The sequence below is a fragment of the Helianthus annuus genome, chromosome 3 (assembly GCF_002127325.2).
Source record: "Helianthus annuus cultivar XRQ/B chromosome 3, HanXRQr2.0-SUNRISE, whole genome shotgun sequence".
Lineage (NCBI taxonomy): Eukaryota > Viridiplantae > Streptophyta > Magnoliopsida > Asterales > Asteraceae > Helianthus > Helianthus annuus.
The window spans coordinates 46,497,186-46,508,736 of NC_035435.2; the positions used below are offsets into that span (position 1 = coordinate 46,497,186).

The following is an 11,551-nucleotide window of genomic DNA, read 5'->3' on the forward strand; positions in this document are numbered from 1 at the left end:
TAAGTTCAAGCGTGGAAACAATGATCAGGAAACCAAGAAGGATGCCACCTTTTAAAGGATTTGCCTTCTATATGCCGCCTCCTTGCGGAAATATAGTGGTCAAAACCTCGATTTATGAAAACTACATTTTGATGAAATATATTTTGTGAAACTTAACTTACTAGAGGGACATATTTTGTGAAACTTATATTACTAGCGCGTGATACGGAAAATGAAGATCAACACGTTGATTCTACGAATACCCGTGTAGTTCTTCCCCAACCCCAAATTGAAACCCCAAAGGCCACGGAATTTGAAGTGAAAATTCGATAGTTTCAAAATTCAATTCTGATCATTCATATTACTAAAGGGACATATAAATAGAAACCGAAATTCGAAATGGGCCTAAAAAAGATAACGGGCCAAACACACGGCCTAAAACGAAAAGCCCAAAATAGTTCAAAAAACATAAAAATGCAAATAAGTAATGTAAATAAGCGTTTTTTGGCCCGGACGACGACCCAAACTGCCATAGGCCATTTGCAACAAGATGGAGCTCGTTCTCACGTTCGTTTTGCCTAGTCGCACGCCCAAAACGGACCCTCGTAGCCCAAGTTAGAGCCATTTTAGTGAAGCCCCTTTTGTTACACGATCTTGGGCCTCCAAATACAAAATAGCCTGCTCCTCCACACTTGGGCCCACATCATTCCCCCCTGGATAGACAAAATTCGCCCTCGAATTACCAACAGGTTCATCATCAGAAGACTCTCCATAATAAGGCAACAGATGCTTCACGTTAAACACATCAGAACAACGAATGTGGCTAGGCAGTTTAAGACGATATGCATTCGGATTGATCTTCTCCACGATTTCAACTAGGCCAATCTTCTTCGCTAATAACTTGTTGTACTCCCCAACTGAAAAACGATCTTTATTCAAAACAGCCCAAACAAAGTCACCTTCCTCGAACTCAACATGCCTACGCTTCTGATCAGCAGCTTGCTTATACTTCAGATTAGCTCGGGTCAAATGATCATACACAGCATTATGAACTTCATGTAAACCCTCCACAAAATCCTGAACTTTCTTTGGAACAGATCCAGAAACAGGAAGAGACATCAAATCAAGTGGTCCCCGAGGCTGAGATGAATAAACTATCTAAAATGGGCTATATCCAGTGCTCCGATTAACAGCATGATTATGAGCAAACTCAGCTTGGCACAACTTTTGATCCCATGCCTTCACATGATCACCAACCAAACACCTCAGCAAATTCCCAAGTGACCGATTAACAACTTCAGTTTGCCCATCAGTTTGTGGGTGATAAGCACTACTGAAGTTAAGTTGAGTATTCACCATCTTCCACAAGCTACGCCAAAAATGACTCAAAAATCGGGTATCCCGATCAGACACAATAGAAGAAGGTAGCCCATGCAAACGGTACACATCACGAAAGAAGAGTTGGGCTACACTAACAGCATCAGTCGTCTTCTTGCCGAGAATAAAATGGACCATCTTGGAAAACCGATCCACCACAACAAAGATGGAATCATTACCTCTCTGAGTACGAGGTAACCCCAACACGAAATCCATACTAATATCAACCCATGGCTGTGAGGGAATTGGTAAAGGCATATAGAGACCCGAATTGGTAGTCGTGCCCTTGGAAACCTGACAAATACGGCACCTCTTCACATAACGATCCACCTATTTCCTCATAGTTGGCCAATAATAAGAATCTTGAACCAGTTGTAAAGTACGATCACGACCAACATGCCCTTCACCATGTAACTCCTTAATAATCTGTAAGCGAAGACTAGAATCGGGAATACATAGCTGATTCCCCTTGAATAGAAAACCATCATGCAAAAGAAAGTCTGACTTTTGCCCAGTTTCCACATCCTGCAAAATAACTGAGAAATAAGGGTCAATGGCTAACTGCTCACGAATGACCTCCAAACCTGGCACATCAACCCTCATAGATACAAGCAGATTACTCCTCCTGCTTAAGGCATCAGCAACCCTATTTGAAACACCAGTCTTGTGTTTGACCACAAAAGTAAACTTCTCAACAAAGGAACCATCGCCCATGTTTATGATATACCTTGTCTTGAGTACGAATGTGCCTTAGGGAATCATGATCAGTGAATAACACAAACTCCTTTTGAAACAAGTAATGGCGCCAATGCTTTACAGCTTGGACCACTGCATAAAACTCTAGATCATAAGTACTGTACCTCAACTTAGGCCCAGTTAACTTCTCACTAAAATAAGCAACAGGTCGACCACCCTGACTAAGAACCCCACCAATTCCAACTTTTGAGGCATCAGTATGAAGTTCAAACTTGAGAAAAATCAGGCAATACCAGAATTGGTGCTGTAGTGAGCTTCTCTTTCACAACTTGAAAAGCCAACTCTGCCTCATATGTCCATACAAATGCTTCCCCTCATACAATCTGTCACTGGGGCCATAATAGAACTGAAGTGTGGAATAAACCGTCTGTAAAAAGAAGCAAGCCCATGGAAACTACGAACTTCAGTAATGGTACTAGGAGTTGGCCAATTTTGAACAGCCGCCACCTTGGATTCATCAACTTGTATCCCATCACCAGAAATAACATACGGGGGTCATGAACACACACTTCTTGGTGGCTGCATAAAAACGGTCCCTGCGAAGTAAGGCCAAAACCTGCCTCACATGCACAACATGGTCGCTGAATGAAGCACTATAAATGAGAATGTCATCAAAATACACAACCACGAACTTCCCAATAAAAGGTCTAAGCAACTGATTCATCACACGCATAAAAGTACTAGGTGCGTTTGATAAACCAAATGGCATCACCAACCACTCATACAACCCTTCACGAGTCTTGAAGGCAGTCTTCCACTCGTCACCCGGTCTAAGACGAATCTGGTAATAACCACTCTTCAAATCTAACTTCGTAAAAATAGTAGCACCACTAATTTGATCAAGCAAATCATCAAGTCGAGGAATAGGAAACCTGTACCTCACAGTAATCTTGTTGATTGCTCGACTGTCAACACACATACGCCAAGTGCCATCTTTTTTAGGAGTCAATAAAGCCGGAACAGCATAAGGGCTCATACTTTCACGAACGTGGCCCTTAGAAATCAACTCCTCAACCTGTCTTCGCAGCTCTTCATGCTCAGCAGGGCTCATCCTGTAATGTGGTCTGTTGGGTAACTGTGACCCAGGCTCCAAATCATATGATGTTGGATGTCACGCAAAGGTGGTAATCCATCAGGCAACTCAACAGGGAAAACATCAGAAAATTCCTCAAGCAAAGGAACCATAGCATTAGGAATTTCGACTTCCTCGGGCACTGCCTTCCCTATCAAAACAAAAACATTGTCTGTGTCCTCCAACTCATCTTGAAACTGACTAATGGTCAACATAGTACCCGACTGTTTTGTGGCCAACTGCTTTGGCTTGCTAGGAACAAGGGTTATCTTCACACCACCAAACAGAAAGCTATAAGTATTAGACCGCCCATTATGCTCAATATTACGCTCATACTCCCAAGGTCTACCCAACAATAAGTGACACGCGTCCATAGGGACCACATCACACACAACATCGTCTTTATAAGTGGACCCAATAAAAAATGGAAAGTTAGTATCCTAAAAAGTGATTTTAAACTATTAGTACCTTAAATTGTTAGTTTGTGTAAACTACAAGGACTAACTATGTAATTAACTTATAACAATGGCACCTTAGTTTATTTTATCATGTAGTATGTTTACTTTATCGAATGCAATGAGAACCTATCAAGATCACACCTCACGCTTCCACTATCAGCGTCTATAAAAAACATCACATCATTATATTACAAATCAATATTTTATTTTATTTTTCTTTTTGTTGTCTTTGTTGCTGTTATTATTATTATTATTTTTATCATTATTACCTAATAAATTATTATTATTATTATTATTATTATTATTATTATTATTATTTACTATGTATTAATTATCAACTTTTCTTATACTCACAAAATCACTATTCAATTTTCTTACGCTTTAAACCCTTATTATACTTTTTTTATTTTATAAATTTGTAATAGACAATTTTTTTTATTTTTTAGTTTTTACCCCCAACACAGTTCTATTTTCATCTTTCCCTTATACTTTTTATATTTTACAAATTTTTTGTTTTACATTTTTCTAAATTTTGTGAGTTAACACATTGCAATCCACGTGTGTTGTTCAATGTTTTTATGTTATTTGTTTTGTGGTTTAATAGCTTCGTCGTAATGCATTGATCTTATTAGTTATTCTTTTATATATTCTATGTTTCGGGCTAACTTACAACTGTGTCGGGCTATGATTTTATGGGGTTAATCAAGATCAAACATAACAAGTGATACACGAATATATTGAAAACTAAATAATAACTCATTACTAATAATAATAATAATAATAATAATAATAATAATAATAATAATAATAATCTATACAACCTAATAAAAGCCTTAATTAGGGGACACATGTCCACCTCCTAGGGCCTCCAAACCTCATTTTCCCGCCATTTTTCTAATCCCTTCATTTCCCTATGTGAAACCACGCGGGATCCGAATTAGTAATTCGGGTCAATTTTGTTCCAATCATATATAAAGCAAGGATTCTTCTCTCATACTCTTTTGAGATTTGAGATTATTAGTGTTTGTTTCCTCCATCATCAATCAATCACGTTTAGGGTTTCTGCGTTATCAATGAATCGTTCTCTGCCTCTCATTCGTTCCTCTATGAATCCGACTCTGATCTTCGTCATAAAGGTTAGATTTTGTCAATGAATCAAGTATCGTTCTTGATATTTTAGATTTTATAACTAATAATTTCTTTTGTTTTGTATATCTCATCTGAAATCCGACTTCACATCAATCTTCAATCTTCAATCTTCGACTCCCTCATTCGCATTCTCTCTGGAGAAACCCTAGCCGCCTCCTTCAGCTAGACCATCGGTTCTCATCTTCCTCTTCAAGGTATGATTCCATCTAATAATCCAATGTTTTTTTTTATTTTGTTAGATTTAATAACGAAATTTTGTTTTTGATTCGTATATCTCCTATACAACTTTCATTCACATCACATCTAAGGTTTCTGTCTTCCATTCATACATCTTTCTCTCTTCTCCGGCTCTAAAGGTATTCTATTTGATTGATTTCGAATTGGGTTTTGTTTACTTTAAGAAATTATGAACTGCGGTTTGTTGTATTAGACGAAATCTGATTGTTTTTGCTTCAATCTTTTGATTCCGGCTGCTAAAGTTCACCCATTAGGGTTGGCTTGAAGATGGTGTTGAACAGGGCGAACTTTCCGATTTTTCGATGGTTTGACGTCTCAGCTGGACTCTATTTTACTTCAACCATAGCTGAATTAATTGCCGTGGAGAAAGACAACGCATTCATTGAGGGTTACATGTCTTCATCTAAAATGATATACAGATGGCGGTGGAGAAAGTCGATAATTTTTCTAGGGTTTACTTTGATTCATGGAGCACGACTGGAAGAGTTGTCTCACAAAAGCTGTAGAAAAATCTCAGGTTATTAGCTATACTTTGATTATAAGATATGTTGTAATGTCTTTAGGTTCAAAAATATATGGGTTCTTAATACAAATTTGGGGTTTTAACCAAAAGTTATTTTTTTTATTCATGGTTTTGGTATGACTTAAATTGTTATAGAACCACGTTGAATAGGCATGCTTGGGTTAAAGGCTATTTTACTAGACCAAACAGTTTTTTTTATTTAAAAGTATTTTTTATCTTATGTAGCCATGAGAGTATCATCACATGACAAAGTTCGAGCTTTGACATGGCATTGGAGGAGGGAACCAGTAAGTGAAAATGAATGTCGCGGACGAGAACAGTGCAAGGAGATGCTACAGGAATCACTGTAACTGAGAATAGGGAATAGTGGAAGTCTTCTTCATCTGGTGAGAAGTAGTCTTTACATATTTTTATTTGTTTTGATCCATTAGTTATAGGTAATTGTTGTTTGATTCTCAATCAAGTGTTCAATTGTGCCATCAATTTTTACTAAAACACGGAGTGGTACATTTTTTGTTCATGCTTTTACTTATTTCTAAGCTTTTTCATTTATAAGTGTTAGGTCAGAATGAATTGTACCTACCGAAACGGTACCGTATTGTATAATACCAATAGTTAAATTTAGTTAAAACTAAAAATGAATACCATATCGTATATGTTCAGTTGGTACCGGTTTGGAATGGTACCGTTAAAAGTCTCAAACCAGTACCATACAAAATTAAAAAAAAGGTGATTTAAAATAAGTTCAAAACCGAGTACCATACTGTCTATCTTCGGTTTTTAATTATAATAATTTCCATTTCTTCAGTGATAATATAATAATGATGGTGATGCTGATTCTTTAACCAAAAATAGGGGATTTAGTTTTCACAGTTGTTGATTGGTTTGCTGTTAGATATGGTCGAGTGTGCTGATTAGTTGAAGCGATTACATTAGTATTCAAAGAATGTATAAAATATCAACAAAAAGGTTAGAGCAAAGAGCTACACATCTATATACAACTTATAACATTTGCGTTTTTGTTACTGAATGCTTGCATTTACAGAATAGGTTAGTGGGGAGATCATGTCATTTTACAAGTGGCTGCTGATAGGGTTTCTTTTCCTCTTATGTTAACTTCAGCCAATGATGTCAATTGATAGTGTTATCAAGGTGTATGATGATTGTTGTATTAATATTGCATTTAATTTTTTAAATTTATGGTTAAGTTGATGATAATATAGCCATGGTTTAGAGAACGGCCAACTGCTAAGTGGGATGTTGGATTCGCTTTCACCTGAGCAAGTAATTCAGTGTCAACCAGAGGATGGCCACATTGCCCTTTGTCGTCTTCAGTCGCCAACGAAAACCGCCCTGCTCGATTGGGCCATCAATCTGAACGCTGATGCTATCTAACACGAGCATCTCAAGAAGATGAATTCACACAATATTGCAATGGTTTTCGCCCCAAATGACTCAGGTTTGTTTTTTTCTGTGGTAAAAATTAACTAAAATATATAAATTTGATTGACCTTTGCTGCAAATGGCGGATTCGCCAAACGCATTGATGTATGCAGTTCGAGTAATGAACTTTTTAGAAACACTAAATCAGTATTTGGTTATTGAATTATCTCAGGCCTCACCACGAGAATCACAGTCCGATGAAAATAGTGGTCAAGGCCTGGACTCTATCCACACGTGCAACAAAATCTTGATGAAAATGAAGAGAGAGAACAAGAATTCATCCCTGAAGATAATCATCTTTAAAAATTAACTGCCACAGAAGGATCTAATGGACCCGGGTTGTGTAATTGGCCTGTTCAATCCCCACTCTTCCTGCCCATTGTATGTCGCGGTAAACCCACTAATTAATGCGTTTCTTAGTTAACAATTATTTTCCAAGATGTTCATGAACTGGCATTCGTGATGTCGTATTATATTGACGTATGTATCCATTTATATACTAATCTTTATTCCCTAAAGTACTTCGTTAGCGACTCAAGCACACCTTTGTCGCCGTTGAAGACAAATCGAGAGTTCGCGCCAGAAAAAGAGCTATGAGGTTTGTATGCTTTGATCACTTCTTTAAATTCTTCTATGAAAATTTAATGTATTTGTTGTTTATAGGTCGAGTAATATAGAATATTTTTATTTTTTCCAAATTGGTTATTTAAGTTAGGGTTTTTTTTTCTAAAATGATAAATGTTAGTTGTGCTCCTGTTGTATTTGGTGCAATTCCATCAGTTTCAGGTTGTTGGTAGAGGTGTACCTACGGAGTCAGGTAAGCAACCAGAGATTTATTGTATGAAGCTTTGGGCCACCTTTGAAGTTCGTGCTAAGAGCGAGTTTTGGTTATTTAGAGTTACTTATTTTTTGTATTTCAGATCCAGTGACACACGATGGTATATCAAGTTTTATGGTATTAACCCTAAAAAAATATAGACATCATTGTTGTAGGCATTTTGGGCTGTAATCTGCTAGAATATGTAGGCATCATTTGTTATGATATACAACACATTGGAGTTTTTATCGACTTGCAAGTTGGCGAACCTAATAGTAAAGGCGGAGCTGGGGTGTTGCTTGCTTCACAGGAGCGGTAGACTGATCATCGAAGTCTGCAATCTACAATGTGAATCCAACCCTTTCTATCTCTCCTATGTTATTATCACCACCGCTGGTGGCTGTGAGGCGGCTTTGTCATCCAATGCATAGAAGAATGGTGACAGTGTGTGTTTCTAAAACTCGAATCAAAGGTGGCGCAAAAGCAGCTTTGACTAGCGAATGTTATCAATAATTTCTCTGCCTCAAACTGTAGTTTTTATTAATGATTTATTGCTAGAAAAAACAAATTTTTTTTCTACTTTGGAATGTCTATAATAGTAGTGGTGGTGTTTCTTTTTTCTTTTTTGTACTTCCTGAAGTATATTTGGAGAAACCTGATGCTTATATAATTGATATGCCTTAGTTGAAGTAGCTTATATAAAAATTGGAGGAAATTCGAATAGTCTCTGGACACTTCAGCCTTGGGCAAACAAATGGCTTGCTCTACCCCATGGTATGCACAAACATTGTTTCTCTCTGATACTTTGGTTGTTGAAAATTGAGAACACTTTTTAGTGTAGTTTAATACACTGTCATTTGGAAATTGGAAGAAACAATAATGGAATATGAATCTGGCTTGAAGTTGTACTACTCATGTTATTAGTTACAAGATTATTTTATTTATTTCTTCTCATTTTTTAAAGATACCCATAATGTATTCTTGATTTTAGAAAGCACGTATGAGGGGATGGAGTTTGATCTGATGCGCATGTGGAAAAAAAGTATGGCATTATAGAAATCTCTACTAATAACAATGGTGTTTTCTTTTTTAAGTGTAAAGCCTACGCTAATTTGATCGTTCCAATTCCAAATGGCAATCGCTTACCTATAGATTGGGGTAGCAATTCTTTACAGTCATCTACTTTATAGTGTTTTCTTTAAAACCGTTTTTCTTTTTCTTTTAGTCTACCTTTCTACTTGCAAAATCGCTTACATATAGATTGGGGTAGCAATTCTTTACATTCATCTACAAATGTTAATGTTGTTATCAAATGTAAATCCTTCCAAATTAATTACTGACTTAGGTGGTTTATATGAGTTTTTCGAAATAAAGATTAAAGTTGTTGAAGAAAATACTTGGGTTAAGAATCTTCGTATTACTTTTATTTTACTTTATTTTTCAATATATTTCAGTATATTACTAATAAAAATTTTTCATATATTTTGTTTACGATAGGTACAGTGTTATTGGATGGCATGATATAATTGAAGCCGAATATATTTCGTTAGGCGATGATTGTTTTTTCAATTGGTCAAAAACGAATTTGAGGTTATTGGTTACGAAGCTCCAACAACTAGAAGTATTAGAGTAATGGGCTTTCAATTTATATTTCAAAACAGAAAAACGTATTTCCTTCATTTACTTATCTTTTCGGTTATTTTAGATATATAGTACGATTCTTCGTTGTATTTTCATCTTCAACTTCATATTTCCATAATAAGTCCATGCGTACAGTTTCTTGATGATTAATATAAACGTATTTTTTTTTTCAAAAAATAAAAAACATATCATTTCTTAACACCGCGAAATTCGCGGGTATTAGCACTAGTAATAATAATAATAATATTAATAATAATAACAAATAAAAAAGTAAATACTTTATTTATTAATCAGTTTTAATAGTAAATATTAAAAAATCAATCAATAATAATTTTCAACAACTACAAATCACAGTGTCGGCGGAAATAGCTCCTGCCCCCTATTGGTTTAAATGGGCGGCAGACTCAACAGTGACAGACAGCTACCTGGCACTCCTTTATTGGCCAAACAAATTTACGATTCTATCCGGCCTTAAAATTACGATTTTTCCATCAGTATAAAATTATGTTTTTGCCCCAACTTAAAAATAAATTTGCGCTTTTACTCCCAGCTAAAAATTTCGATTTTGCCCTGGGTTTAAAATTACGATTTTATCCCGTTTAAATTTACACTTTTGCCATTAGTTTTTTTTCCCTTAAAATTACGATTTTTCCATGAGTTCAAAATTATGTTTTTACCCCCACTTAAAAATAAATTTGCGCTTTTACTCCCAGCTAAAAATTTCGATTTTACCCTCGGTTAAGAATTACGATTTTGCCCCATTTAAATTTACACTTTTACCGTTAGTTTTTTCCCTTAAAATTACGATTTTGCCATCAGTTCAAAATTATGTTTTTACCCCCCACTTAAAAATAAATGTACGTTTTTGCTCCCAGCTAAAAATTTCAATTTTGCCCTCAGTTAAAAATTACGATTATGCCCCGTTTAAATTTAGAGTTTTGCCATTAGTTTTTTTTCCTCACAGCCAAATTATGGTTTTTCCCCCAACTTAAACTTACATTTTCTCCATCGTTTTTGTTTGTTTTCCTGGTTAAATTACAATTTTGCCCCCAGTGTAAATTTGCAGTCATGCCGGCAGGTGCCTGGCACTCCCCATTGGTCCTTTTAATTTACGATTTCATCCCTGAATTAAAATTATCATCTCGGCCTCGGTTCAAAATTACGCTTTTCCCATCGTTTTATTTTTTTAGCAAAACTATAAAGGTTTTTTGTTTTAATTGGTTTACTCAATTTAATTTTTTTTCCCGTGTCAAAGAGCTGCCTAACACTCGCTCATTAGTCCTGAAAAATTACATTTTTGTCCTGAGCCGAAAATTACGGTCTTAACATCGTTTTAGTTTTTTCTCTAGCAAAATTATAATTGTGTTTTATAAGAAAACAAAACTTATTGATTGATATGATGTTTTTATAGATGGAAGTATAATAACTAAAGAGAGCGAATGTTTAGACTAACGTTATAACAATCTTTATTTTGCTGGAATTTTAGTTTTAGAGTTAAATGCCATTTTAGTTCCTGTGGTTTGGGTCATTTTACCAGTTTAGTCCAAAGGTTTCATTTTTAACCTGTGGGTCAAAAAAGGTTTCACAGTTGTCATTTTAGTCCACTGAGTTAACTTCATTCGTTTTTTTCTGTTAACGAGAAGGCCATTTAAACCGAATTGGCCTTCTCGTTAACAGAAAAAACGAATGAAGTTAACCCAGTGGACTAAAATGGCAACTGTGAAACCTTTTTGGACCCACAGGTTAAAAATAAAATCTTTAAACTAAACTGGCAAAATAGCCCAAACCACAGGAACTAAAATGGCATTTAACTCTTAGTTTTATTTATGCTTACTTGTTTATTTCACTTAATTTGCTTTGAAAATATCTACTTTATTCTTTTCTGTATTACTTTTTTCTATTTATGAGTAAAAAACTATTATATACACTATATTATCTACATGTGTTTATTTTTTTCTGTATTACTTTTTTTCTGTTTATGAGTATAAACTATTATATACACTATATAGATATAGTTTCAGATTTCGCTGCTAGAAAATAGTACATGATAGAATGATAGGATCAAATAAGAAGTTTATTTTGCTTAACTAAGATGAGAA

The 11,551-nt window shown here is 35.4% G+C and overlaps 2 long non-coding RNA genes across 18 annotated transcripts; both read left to right on the forward strand.

Annotated features, from left to right (window-relative positions):
* The first annotated feature begins 4,647 nt into the window (after positions 1 to 4,647).
* LOC110928956 lies at positions 4,648 to 7,596 on the forward strand. 17 transcript variants are annotated; one of them, XR_004889630.1, is made up of 9 exons: positions 4,648 to 4,985; positions 5,100 to 5,147; positions 5,271 to 5,545; positions 5,777 to 5,937; positions 6,447 to 6,520; positions 6,597 to 6,645; positions 6,760 to 7,010; positions 7,167 to 7,375; positions 7,514 to 7,596. It is a non-coding gene; the product is annotated as an uncharacterized LOC110928956 (long non-coding RNA). The 17 variants fall into 17 exon arrangements; XR_004889632.1 differs by having other exon boundaries at positions 7,167 to 7,385; positions 7,525 to 7,592; XR_004889633.1 differs by having other exon boundaries at positions 7,525 to 7,592.
* Positions 7,597 to 7,765: 169 nt separating this feature from the next.
* On the forward strand, positions 7,766 to 8,500 carry LOC110928958. The gene is made up of 2 exons (XR_002586768.2): positions 7,766 to 7,811; positions 7,915 to 8,500. It is a non-coding gene; the product is annotated as an uncharacterized LOC110928958 (long non-coding RNA).
* Positions 8,501 to 11,551: the final 3,051 nt, after the last annotated feature.